We start from the raw sequence: 12,412 nt of genomic DNA, 5'->3' as shown, positions 1-12,412 counted from the left end.
AACACTATATTAAAGTGACCCTTTATTGTTTTTTTTGTTTTCTCTCGGGTACTGTGTGTGTTGTTTAGTGAGCATGATAGAGTTTTGCCAGTTTGCAATGGAATTCAGTTTTAGCTGGTCTGGTTTTTTATTTTTATTTTTACAATAATGGTATTTAACACTGGGAATAAATAGCAAGTACTAGGCCACCTAAAATAATATTACATTGCAAATTAACAAAATTACATCATGCATACTACACCACGCACAACACTACCAAATATCTTACATTCTATTGGCCAAGAAAAGGTCACTGTAAAATAATGTTACAATGCATTTTACATCTGTCAATCCATTCAACTGATTGGGTTCTTTCTCGTTTCAACCAGTGCACCACAACTGGTCAAAGTCCATGGTATGTGCTTTCCTGTCTTTGGGAAAATGCATATAAAATATCCCTTGCTGCATTAAGAAAAATGTAGCGGGTTTCCTTTGATGACTACATGTATATGAGTCAGAATTACCAAATGTTTGACATCCAGTAGCCTATGATTAATTAATCAATGTGCTCTAGTGGTGTTGTTAAACAAAACAAACTTCTTCTTTATATCTGTCAAATTATTTTATTATTATTAATTGATTATCTTAAACCCACAAGTTTTTTTAATGACTGTGTTAATCATTTTACAAATATACAGTGGCACTTATTTTTAACAGTTCCATCTCCTTAGGTACATTGCCTGTATTGGTTGGCATCTTGAAATAATTAAAATTAACTTATATAGAAGAACTGAACTACTTTCATCATATTCCATGACCCCTAAAACCATGGGTTAGATGCAAGAATTAAATTTTAGTACCAAATAATAAGGAAGTTATTGTAATTTTCTCAATTTGGACCACCATATTATATGGCCCATTTAGTTAAATCTGAATTTTGATAGCACCATTGCCCTCCTTGGCTCCTACAACCATAGGGTAAATGCAATAATTTTTGTTTATCTGTCAATTTATAAGCAAGCTATAGGTTGCACTATACCAATTAATTTCCGGCTGGGTCGAAGTTCGAGGTGTACCGAACTTTTGATAGAGAAGTTAACACCACAAGTCCTGTGATTGGTTATAAATGTGAGTGTGTTGGTTGTAAAAAAAATTAGTTTCATCTGGGCTAAAAATGTATGCAATTTTATTTGATGTAGTACCACCGTGTCAAGTAGCCTTGTGCTTGGAACATGTATGGGGTACCTGTAAAAAAAAGTACTAAAATTTTGTGCGAAACCAGGGGTGTTGCAGAAACATCTGGTTATACCGAAAATGAGCCATGAAAGGTACCATTTTCTGCAGTTAATACTTTGAGGTAGGGGTTGTAGTACTGATATTTATGGGTCACAGTTTGGTTGATATATTGCATATAGTGTTTTTAAACACAAACGTTAACATGGTCGCCTATGGGATTTGAATTGGTATAGTCCAACCTATAGCACATATTCAGTGCATAATAAAAAAGATTATGATTTTTGTGATTTAATTAAATTAAACTACACTATTTGATTAATTAGCCGTCACTCGGCCATGCAAGTTCACAATGACCTTGACCTTGACAATAATTACTGTACATAGCTCTGAATGGAGTTTGAACAAAAATTAGCACTGAGGAAAAGTTGGTTTTGGCCTATAATTCATACTATACAGATTTGAATGTTCTTATTTACATGGTGTTTGACTTGCCATATACAACTGCTCTTAAATATGTTAATATATCTAGGCAGTCTGAACTTAGATTTTAATAGCAATTTATTTTTATATTAAAAATAACATGTGCCAATATTGGGATAATGTCTTTAACTTCTATAAACATAGTTAATGTTTCATGTATGTACTTCTGATAGCTTAACTTTTTAAAGACCTTGATTTTTATTGTCCTTTTGGCATATTTATAGGGTGCTAAGTCATATTTTAGACACATTTGTAGTTTTAGGGGAAACATTTTTTTACTTAGAAGAATTTTTTTACCAAAGCCATAATTAAATTTTTTGTCACTATTGTGCCTTCTGTTCTCATTTATACATAACAATAAGCTTGTTAAACATATCTTTAGGTCTCCAGATCAAATCTTTTTTAAAAATAATCACTTAGTTTGCTCCCATGAAGTGTATTTTAAGTGTATACTAGATTTGGAACCAATTTTTCCAGATTTGATTATCTACCTTGGTGTAATTTGATGATTTATTTTATTGTTAATGCTGTATTATCCAATGTTAATAGCTAAATGATATGCTGGATTACAGATTGTAGGAATACATCCAATATACATATTGTATTGATCTGGATTAGAAAATAATGCAATAAAATAGATGTTCGGGTAATTATGTCACTTAAAAACAGGTTTTTTTTAGTAATGAATCAAAAATAAATATGCGAAAGCTGCATGATAATTCCAGATATCACAAATTTTTAAAACCTCCAACTACAGTAGGGTATACATAAAATATAGTCAGGAATATTGGTGGCTGCCAATGGTTTTGATGGTCCAATTTGAAAATCTGCATAGCTGATGGATTTGAAATTCCCACACATGGTAACTTGAAGATGCCCACACTCAGCATACAGGATTTTCTTCCAACAGTGATGTGCAGGACATGAAGTAATTAAGTCATTACTTCATACAGATGCAGTCATGTTGGTTTTCCCTTCCTCAGACATTGTATTTTTTTAATACTGATATTTCTTTGATGTGCCTATTGAGGTCTTCATAATCTAGGGGTCAGTCAAGTACATGTGTTTCAATGGAATAAGTTTAAGGAGTTGAGGTACTCTGAATAGCCATGCTGTCTCTACATATATAGCTGAGCACACACACACATCTGACAATAAATATCTTCAGGAGTATTATTTAAAAAAAAATTATTTGTTCAAATATGACATATTGCATTTGTACAAAACTGTACAAAATACATGTGTTTTGTGAGGTGTACATTAAATTAGGTTGCACTGTAGAAACAACAGTTTCAGTGAGGTTGTCAGTTTATGTCAGAAGACACCAGATCCTGGTTGTCATAAAAACACATGATTCACCACCTTTTGAAACATGTATGTTATCAGTATAGGTTGCACTATACCAATTAATTTCCGGCTGGGTCGAAGTTCGAGGTGTACCGAACTTTTGATAGAGAAGTTAACACCACAAGTCCTGTGATTGGTTATAAATGTGAGTGTGTTGGTTGTAAAAAAAATTAGTTTCATCTGGGCTAAAAATGTATGCAATTTTATTTGATGTAGTACCACCGTGTCAAGTAGCCTTGTGCTTGGAACATGTATGAGGTGCCTGTAAAAAAAGTACTAAAATTTTGTGCGAAACCAGGGGTGTTGCAGAAACATCTGGTTATACCGAAAATGAGCCATGAAAGGTACCATTTTCTGCAGTTAATACTTTGAGGTAGGGGTTGTAGTACTGATATTTATGGGTCACAGTTTGGTTGATATATTGCATATAATGTTTTTAAACACAAACGTTAACATGGTCGCCTATGGGATTTGAATTGGTATAGTCCAACCTATAGCCATTTCCCTGATTTGGCCACCATTTTGTCCGCCATCTTGGATTTTTCTTCAAGGGTGCCCAGGTGGCACCCAGTAGATTATTGATGTGCACCAACTTGTGCAGACTTTGAACCCAAATTGGCATTTGGCTATTAATCCATCATATACTTATTTAGTTGTTAGTGTCTATATAAGAAGGTGTTTACTTAGCTGAAATATATATTAGCTAACAAACAAGTAAATTAATATATATCATATTTTGGGAAAAGTATCCTCGGTGGATGATCTAGCTTGTAACCCTGGTAGTTAGGTACTATAAAATCCACCCTATTGAAATCTTAAGTGTCTCATTTTCCTAGAACTATCCCTAGCACTGATAGTAAACATACAGTAAGGTTATTCACATATATATATATTTTTTAAATTAAATAAAAAAGAAAAAGAAAAAAAAGTAATTTCTTATAATTTGGAAATCTAGCCGTATCATTTGGATATTGGATTAATCCACCATATACATATTTAATTATTAGTGTCTACATAAGAAGGTGTTTACTTAGATAAAATATACAATAGCTAACAAAGAAAGGAAATATTTTATTTAACGATGCACTCAACACATTTTATTTACGGTTATATGGCATCAGACATATGGTTAAGGACCACACAGACATATATAACTGTCGCCACTTCATGGGCTACTCTTTTCGATTAGCAGCAAGGGATCTTTTATATGTACCATCCCACAGACAGGGTAGTACATACCACAGCCTTTGATATGCCAGTCGTGCTGGAATGAGAAATCAATAGCTAACAAATACATAAATTAATATACCATATTAAGGAAAAAGTAGGCCTACACTCACTGGATGATATTGTACCGTCGGTAGTTACTACCTAGGTACTGTAAAATCTACCCTATTGAAATATTAAGTGTCTCAATTTCCTAAAACTATCCCTAGCACTGATAGTAAACATACAGTAAGGTTATTCACGTATATTTAAAAAAAAAAAAAAAAAAATATAATAATAATAAAAAATCTTATAATTTGGAAACCTACCCTGATCATTCAGATAATGGATTAATCCATCATATACATATTTAATTATTAGTGTTTATATAAGAAGGTGTTTACTTAGCTGAAATACATATTAGCTAACAAATAAGTAAACTAATATACCATATTTTGGGAAAAGTACCTTCGGTAGATGATCTTGTACCCTCGGTAGTTCGGTACCATAAAATCCACCCTATTGAAATCTTAAGTGTCTCATTTTCCTAGAACTATCCCTAGTACTGATAGTAAACATTAAGTATGTTTATTCACAAATATTAAAAAATAGTAATAATAAAAATAGAAAAAAATAATAACTTGTTATAATTTGAAAATCTACCCTTATTAGTTAGATAATGGATATACATATTTAATTATTAGTGTCTACATAAAGTGTTTACTTATCTGAAATATACAATAGCTAACAAATACATAAATTAATATACCATATTAAGGAAAAAGAAAGAAAGAAAGAATTTTTTTATTTAATGATGCACTCAACACATTTTATTTACAGTTATATGGCGTCAGACATATGGTTAAGGACATCACAGATTTTGAGAGGAAACCCGCTGTCGCCAGTACATGGGCTACTCTTTCTGATTAGCAGCAAGGGATCTTTTATTTGCGCTTCCCACAGGCAGGATAGCACAAACCATGGCCTTTGTTGAACCAGTTATGGATCACTGGTCGGTGCAAGTGGTTTACACCTACCCATTGAGCCTTGCGGAGCACTCACTCAGGGTTTGGAGTCGGATCTGGATTAAAAATCCCATGCCTCGACTGAGATCCGAACCCAGTACCTACCAGCATGTAGACCGATGGCCTAACCACGACGCCACAAATACATGAACACATACAGAACTCTATTAGTATTTGTATCCCGAATCGATTTTATGCAGGCCCGTAGAAACAGTATAAGGCGTTGAGGTGGGGGTGGGGTGGGGGTGGTGGGCTCAATATCTAGTGCGGAGGCATTGCCTCTAGTAGGGATGGGGGTGGGGTGGAGGTGGGGCACAGACCAGATTGGTCCTTATTTGTATCCTTATAGAGTAGGAAAAAACCCTGTACATTTTCGTCCTGGAGTGTGTGTATGGTGTGGTACAACCCCTCCCCAGCCTTCCAGTTTCCTACAGGCCTGTTGTATACAACCTATACACAATAACGGAATAACTATATATATAACTTGTATATACAAGTACAATGCTATACACTTAACACTAATATTTGCAAATTTATGGCAGGGAACAATAATTTTCACAATTTTAGGCAACCGGTAGTCTGTTCACATGATTTTTACCCAGGTAACCAATTGTTTAATTACTTGAATTGTACAATTTGTTTTTACATTTTTGATGACAGTATTTTCAACTGAAACTGTCTGTGGAAGAAAAATAAAAATACTGAAAATGTTTTTTTATGAACTATTTCTTTGATACTTTGATAAAATGACTTCAAAATGAATAATATTTAACCACGTAACCGACTGGCTGTTCGCGTGAATTTAAATTTGCGTAACCGACCGACCCGCGAACAAAACGATGGCTCATTTGAGATATATTATTGCTTTTCGTTCGCTTGACTGTTTATTACACTTTATTAGTCCCCTACCGGTCCAAGCGGAGGGGATTATAGGTTTCTGTCTATCTGTCTGTCCGTCCGTCCGTCCGTCTGTCCATCCATCCCACATATAGGTTTCCGGATATTTTTATTTTAGAATGCCTTGAGGTATTGAGCTGAAATTTTGTGTATAGCTTTATCATGTACAGTTGCGGATCAAGTGTGACATTCTTGGCGATTTACCCATTTTTGACGGAGTTATGGACCTGGAACTTAGAGGATGTGAAAATTAGTTAACCTGCTAATTATATATATAAAATAAACTCCATCAACTTATTACTGAAATCTGTAACAACGATGACTACAGTATATGTGTGAAATGTTTTGACCAGGAACTCAGTATATAACCCCTCCCCCCACCCCCCCCCCCAAAAAAAAAAAACCCACACAACCCAAAACAACAACCCCCCCCAAACAAAACCAATTCTCTGCTCATTTGTTTTATTTAACGACGCACTCAACACATTTTATTTACGGTTATATGGCGTCAGGACCACACAGATATTGAGAGAAGAAACCCGCTGCCGCCACTTCATGGGCTACTCTTTTCGATAAGCAGCAAGGGATCTTTTATATGCACCAAAGTTCTACGGACGTTTTGACTGTCCCAATTAGTACTCTCAGCACTGGTCAAACTCTTTGACTGTCCCTCGTAGTACTCTCACCATTGGTCAAACTCTTTTACTGTCCCTCGTAGTACTCTCACCATTGGTCAAACTCTTTGACTGTCCCTCGTAGTACTCTCAGCATTCGTCAAACTCTTTGACTGTCCTTCGTAGTACTCTCAGCATTGGTCAAACTATTCAGTGCACAATACAACACTTCCCAGTTAGCTGCACAAAGGGATACAGTTCGAATTACAGTTTATAATTTTATAAGGTGTTTCATGGGGAATAATAATGCATTTGTTGCAGATTATTAATGTGTTTTTTTTTGTTTTTTTAATGTTACATTATCATAACAGGTAGGTTCAGGAGAAATATGAGTAAACACTAGCACCATATGTTGTCATGCCATTTTTATTCTGTTTTAATGTTTTCGTTTATCTATTCAACGAGCAGCTGACGGTAAGCATACTGGGCTCAAATTCATAAAATCTTGCTAAGACTACTTGGTAGCTAAACTGCTCAGTAACTCTATTGTGTTGCTAAGTAACAATCATAAAACTATAATGGTAACAAGCTTCTAAGGTGCATGCTAAGTCTAGAGTTGATCGGAAGTACCCCTAAATCACTAGCAAGCTTTTAATAAATTATAGGGAGAGCTGTAGGGGGAGTGTAAGGACGCATTATTAAACCGTCATTTAAAATTAAATATTTATGTTAAAAGAATACATAGAGAATACTTTCCGAGTAGCCTATCTTGTGATAAATTGTGACATCTCAAGACACGAGGGGGTTATCTTTGTATCATCTATTATAATTCTTTTCATTTGCGACAATTGTAAACAATGTCCCTTAGGGTTGCAACGATACGGTCAAAACGTATTGCGATATATTGCGATATAAGAAACTGTATTGCAATATGTATTGCAATATAGTTGATATTATTTAAATTTAATATTTATGTGGGTGTTTTTTTTAATGAAAACAGAAGGCATAACTTTTTAATGATATTTATTAGTTTCAGCTGTTAGGCTAAATGTTTTAGGCCATATTTTTATTTTTTAACACCATACTAGTCTACTAGAACACCGATGTGACGGTGTCAAACTATTCATAACTTGTCACATTCGGAAATCCTTACTATCGGGTTCGGATCCCAGTCGAGCCATGGGATTTTTAATCCAGATACCGACTGCAAACCCTGAGTGAATGCTCCGCAAGGCTCAATGGGTAGGTGTAAACCACTTGCACCGACCAGTACTCGGTACCAGTTATTATCAAATTTATGTCCCTCGTTAAATAATTTTCATTTGTCACTCGCTAAAGCTTGTGACAGCTGAACATTATTTCACTCGGGACATAAATTTGATAATAACTGGTAACTCGTTTATTATCCTCTATATATTTGGCAGCGGTAGACTCGTTAACTAACGGAACGACAGTGGCGTGACGTCAATAATAATAGTTTTAGCGCTGAAACATACACCCTGACGTAACAACATAATGTCTTGTGATTAAAATTCGACCAATCAAGATTATAAGAAGCAATATCTCCTAGGAGAATATCGCATATTATAGTGCAAGCGATATCTCCTACAAAAGCCTTTAATGGATGATCAATATAGTTATCTTTAAATATATTTATTCAGCAGTTGATATCTTTTTGTCTGTCTTTACGAAATAAAAGGCGAGATATAGGTATTACTGCGTTGAAGTTTCGCGTTTAGATCGGTTTCTCACAAACTATAAGTCCTAAATAAATGAAACTTGGTTTATGGTTGAACCTATGGATGTTCATCACAATGCATGTGAAAATAATTACAAATTAATTAACTGAACATTTTTAATTAAATAGTATTGCGTTTATTTTGTTAAAGTTTTGTGTAAATTTCTCGCAAATTATAAGTCATAGATCGATAAAACTTGTTTTGTTCTTTTTTAAATATATGAATTGGGATGAACATCTGTGGATGCAAGACAGGACAAGACAAGTCGGTTATTGAGTCCACGTGACCAAGGTAACTACTTTTAAAACAAATGGATAAGAGCGCTACTCGTGTACAATTTACAATACATATTCAATTTAAAGTTACATTCTCTGGTTACCATATTATAACATCATGTACAAATATAAAACACAAGCTCAAATGCACTTTTAAAAAACTCGTGTGTGTTCGCTATGAACGGAGATTGTCAAAAGTATACTCCGTCTGACTATGTTGACTTGTATTTCTCGTCACTCGTATGATGGCCATTCTGTTCGCGTTTAGTCTCTACATGTCCAAGCCTGTCCTAGCAGCACTGGAAGATTGACCGCCCCACTCTAAGAAGAAATAGGAAGCGGAGTCGGCCCCTACTACCCTTTTTCTAGACTTTACTTTATTTTATTGTGATACCATCTCGTATCCTCCGGAGTCGGGCCCGTCCGCACCACTATACCAACCCATGACGACTGGACTATACCCTAGTCTGATTCTCTCTCTCGTTCAGACGGGTTCGGCGTCTCAAGATCTGTATTTCAGCACAGCACTACACCTTCAACGTCTATTGACTGTCAATCTAGGGGTTTTCTTGACGGGATGCAACCCATCTCGTCCCTTTAAGCTGTGCACCCTAACGGCCTTAACGAGGCCACTCACGTGGACATATATAAATCGGACTTTAAAACTTTTAGACCTTCGTTCAAAAGTTTATGTCGAAATTACTTTCTTTTTTTAATATTATTAAATAGTCCGATCCTCTCTTCTTTTTCGTATTTATTTTTGGACTGTCCTTCTAAAATGCTCCAAATTATATAAATATTCGACCGAGCAGTCAATTATTTTTATTTCTGGCTTGTAACATTTTTTCTTTCTTTTTTTAAAATTCTATTAACTTTTTTTACTAATTGCTATTTTCAAAATTCTGCCCATTTTCAACTATACACCCCCCCCCCCCCCCTCCATCCCGAGTCAGGCCACCGATGTTATCTAATTTCTTTTTGACCACCCGATCTAATCTAGCGACCAAATTTAATAGTAGAATTTTCTTTATTAATTATATTAGAGATGCGCATCAAAATTTTAAAGGCCCACTATTTAATTGTTGGATGTAAATTTCAAAATTATCCGCTAATTTTTCTCTGTCCCGGGACAAGCCCCTGGCTATCCAGAGACAGGCCCCGGGACGGACATGCTCGAAACTCTAGTGGTATATGAGCATGTAAAAATTATTCGCATTCGCATTCAAAAGTATACGCTCGATTCGTTGCCTGTACCGCCATTGCTCGGCAAAGCACAAACGACAGCCTGTTGTCGGTTTCAGTTAACACGTGCGCTTGTGGATTTGAAATTGTAGGGTTCGTCTCAAAAATGAAATGAGAAATCTTGCGCTGTACGAAGAACGTTCTGTTAAGAATACGGTACAAGAGTCTTTCGTTAAAACCGGTTTGATCTTGTCAACGTATTATCGACAATCGTACCTTCCTATTTCAGAATTAATATTTTATAAAGTGTTAGTAGTCAAAGTTTAGTTTATATACTAGTAACACATTGATCATGTTTATATTTTTAAAATAAAATATACTAACGTAGACAATGAACGTTTTCATTTCTTAATTTTACGTGTGTTAAAATCAACAAATTTGAATAAATATTCTTTCGTTTGGAAAGGGTAAAGTAAAAGGACATCAATGTTAAAGCATATTTATTTAAGAGGAAACGGGTGCATGTGCAGGGGGCGGGTATTGGGCGTTGGAACCCTTACCTGCCCAAGCTAAAAAAAAAACAAAAAAACAATTTAAATATATTTTCTGGGGGAGCATCGCCCCATATATAAACTTCGCTCAACACAGTCTATAACCCCAACCCAGCTGAAATCCCTGCACATGCGCCTTTTGATTATTTTTCATTTTTTTAGCAAGGGATCGTTTATATGTACCATCCCACAGACAGGATATCACATACCACGGGCTTTTATATACCAGTCATGGAGCACTGGCTGGTACGAACCCGCCGGTTGGGATTTATTCTAGACCGACTGCGCATTTACCCCCCCACCTTTTTAGGTCTAAGTAATGAATAGAAATAGCCTATAGTCTTGATAAATGTAGATCGAACACAACACCCTCTTCGTCTACCCCTAGAGCGTTACGTAATTATTAACACCCCCTTACATGTAACGCATATGCCAACCGCTGGCCACTGTCCAAATTTCAAGGCAAATCCCCCACCGACCCCTGGAAAGGTGTTGTCCCATACCTCTATGGATATAAATATGTTTTGGAGATATGAGACGACCCCTTAATCAAGACAGTTAAATTTGTTCAAAATCACGTGAGGAAGCTCAGTGCCTGCGCAAATCAAGTAAAGTCCCAGTTCTATGGCATCCCGCTAAATGAAGAAAATCAAAGCTGGCCATTGAGTTTGTAGTTGACCTAGATAATGTAGATAAGCGAGCATTGCGAAACTATAGCGATGTGGTGGACCTTTCATATACCAAACAGAACTGGATCATCTATTCTAAATGCTTAAATAATAAAAATATTCCAGGGAATGTAGTTTTAAACAGATTTATTTTTTTAAATCTTTCAAACATTTAAAAAGTAAAACAACCTTTTTTATTATTACGGTTATACAATAAACCCTCCGTTTTTATATTTTATCTGAGATTTTGGTGTTATATGTCTAGTTTATTAACTTTATTAACATATCATTGTAACCCTTTGCGTTTTTTGTTTTTAGCAGAGGTCTCCAATATTTAGGATATTTGTTTTGGTTTATTTGGTTTTGGGATACACGTTATTATTCCAAATGTTTGTACATTTGACATCTTTAAGAATAACTAATCTATAGTTTATTGAGCGCTCTATGAAATTATCAGAAAAAACTTATAGTATTCTACATTCAGATCCCGAGCATTTTTCATTTTTCATATATATATATATTTTTTTTTTTAGAAAACTTAATACATCTGAACATTTTATTTCACCCTCAAATTGGTCTACTTCTTCATCGGTACGTTTATTAAAATTGGAAACTTGTTCTATGATATCTTAATCGTTTGTCCAGCAAATGCACTACCAATCCTTGTCTTAAAGACTGACCATTATCCTGACCATTATCAAGGATGGCCTTTGAGACAATTTAATGTTTACATTTACCATAGTTTGACACCCAATAGGCGATGTATTTTTCGTGCTGGTGTGTCGTTAAACATCTATTCTAACCTATTCTATTCTTTGACACAACAGGTTTTAAAATCACATGTGGATTTTCAAGAATTCTAAAGTTGTATTTGAAATCATTCTCTCTCAGTCCAGATCAAAGTTCACTAATATTAAGACATTTTACTTTTCAACATTTGTACACAACAAATTTAAGGAAAATCTACATCCCTTAATCAACAGGACACTTGTTACAAAGAACGGTGAACGAAAATATAAATACATAACCATCTTCCAATTTGATCTGGACAATTTGTAAAGACCGAGAATGAATCCAGAATAAGTATACTAAGACAGACATATGTAAAGTGATGCAATTCCTGACTGACCACATATATGTCGAATTTGGGGATAGGATTGGAGACAGAAAATAGCCTAGGAATCCCTATTGGCATCTAGTGTGCTCCACTACT

The 12,412-nt window shown here is 35.0% G+C and overlaps 2 protein-coding genes across 2 annotated transcripts in view; both read left to right on the top strand.

The window, feature by feature from the left end:
* The window catches only part of LOC121368040 (trans-1,2-dihydrobenzene-1,2-diol dehydrogenase-like), a 91,596-nt gene that overhangs the window by 17,881 nt on the left and 61,303 nt on the right, over nt 1–12,412 (top strand). The window lies entirely within an intron of this gene.
* Nucleotides 8,648–12,412, top strand: part of LOC121368042 (trans-1,2-dihydrobenzene-1,2-diol dehydrogenase-like) — a 28,058-nt gene continuing 24,293 nt past the window's right edge. The window contains exon 1 of the mRNA XM_041492558.1: nt 8,648–8,814. The gene's annotated coding sequence lies outside the window, so the exon portion shown is untranslated. The remainder of the gene's footprint in view (nt 8,815–12,412) is intronic.

The sequence above is a fragment of the Gigantopelta aegis genome, chromosome 3, assembly GCF_016097555.1.
Source record: "Gigantopelta aegis isolate Gae_Host chromosome 3, Gae_host_genome, whole genome shotgun sequence".
Classification (NCBI taxonomy): Eukaryota; Metazoa; Mollusca; class Gastropoda; order Neomphalida; family Peltospiridae; genus Gigantopelta; species Gigantopelta aegis.
The sequence above is the reverse complement of the archived record's forward strand: the minus strand, read 5'-3'. Positions and strand labels throughout refer to the sequence as shown.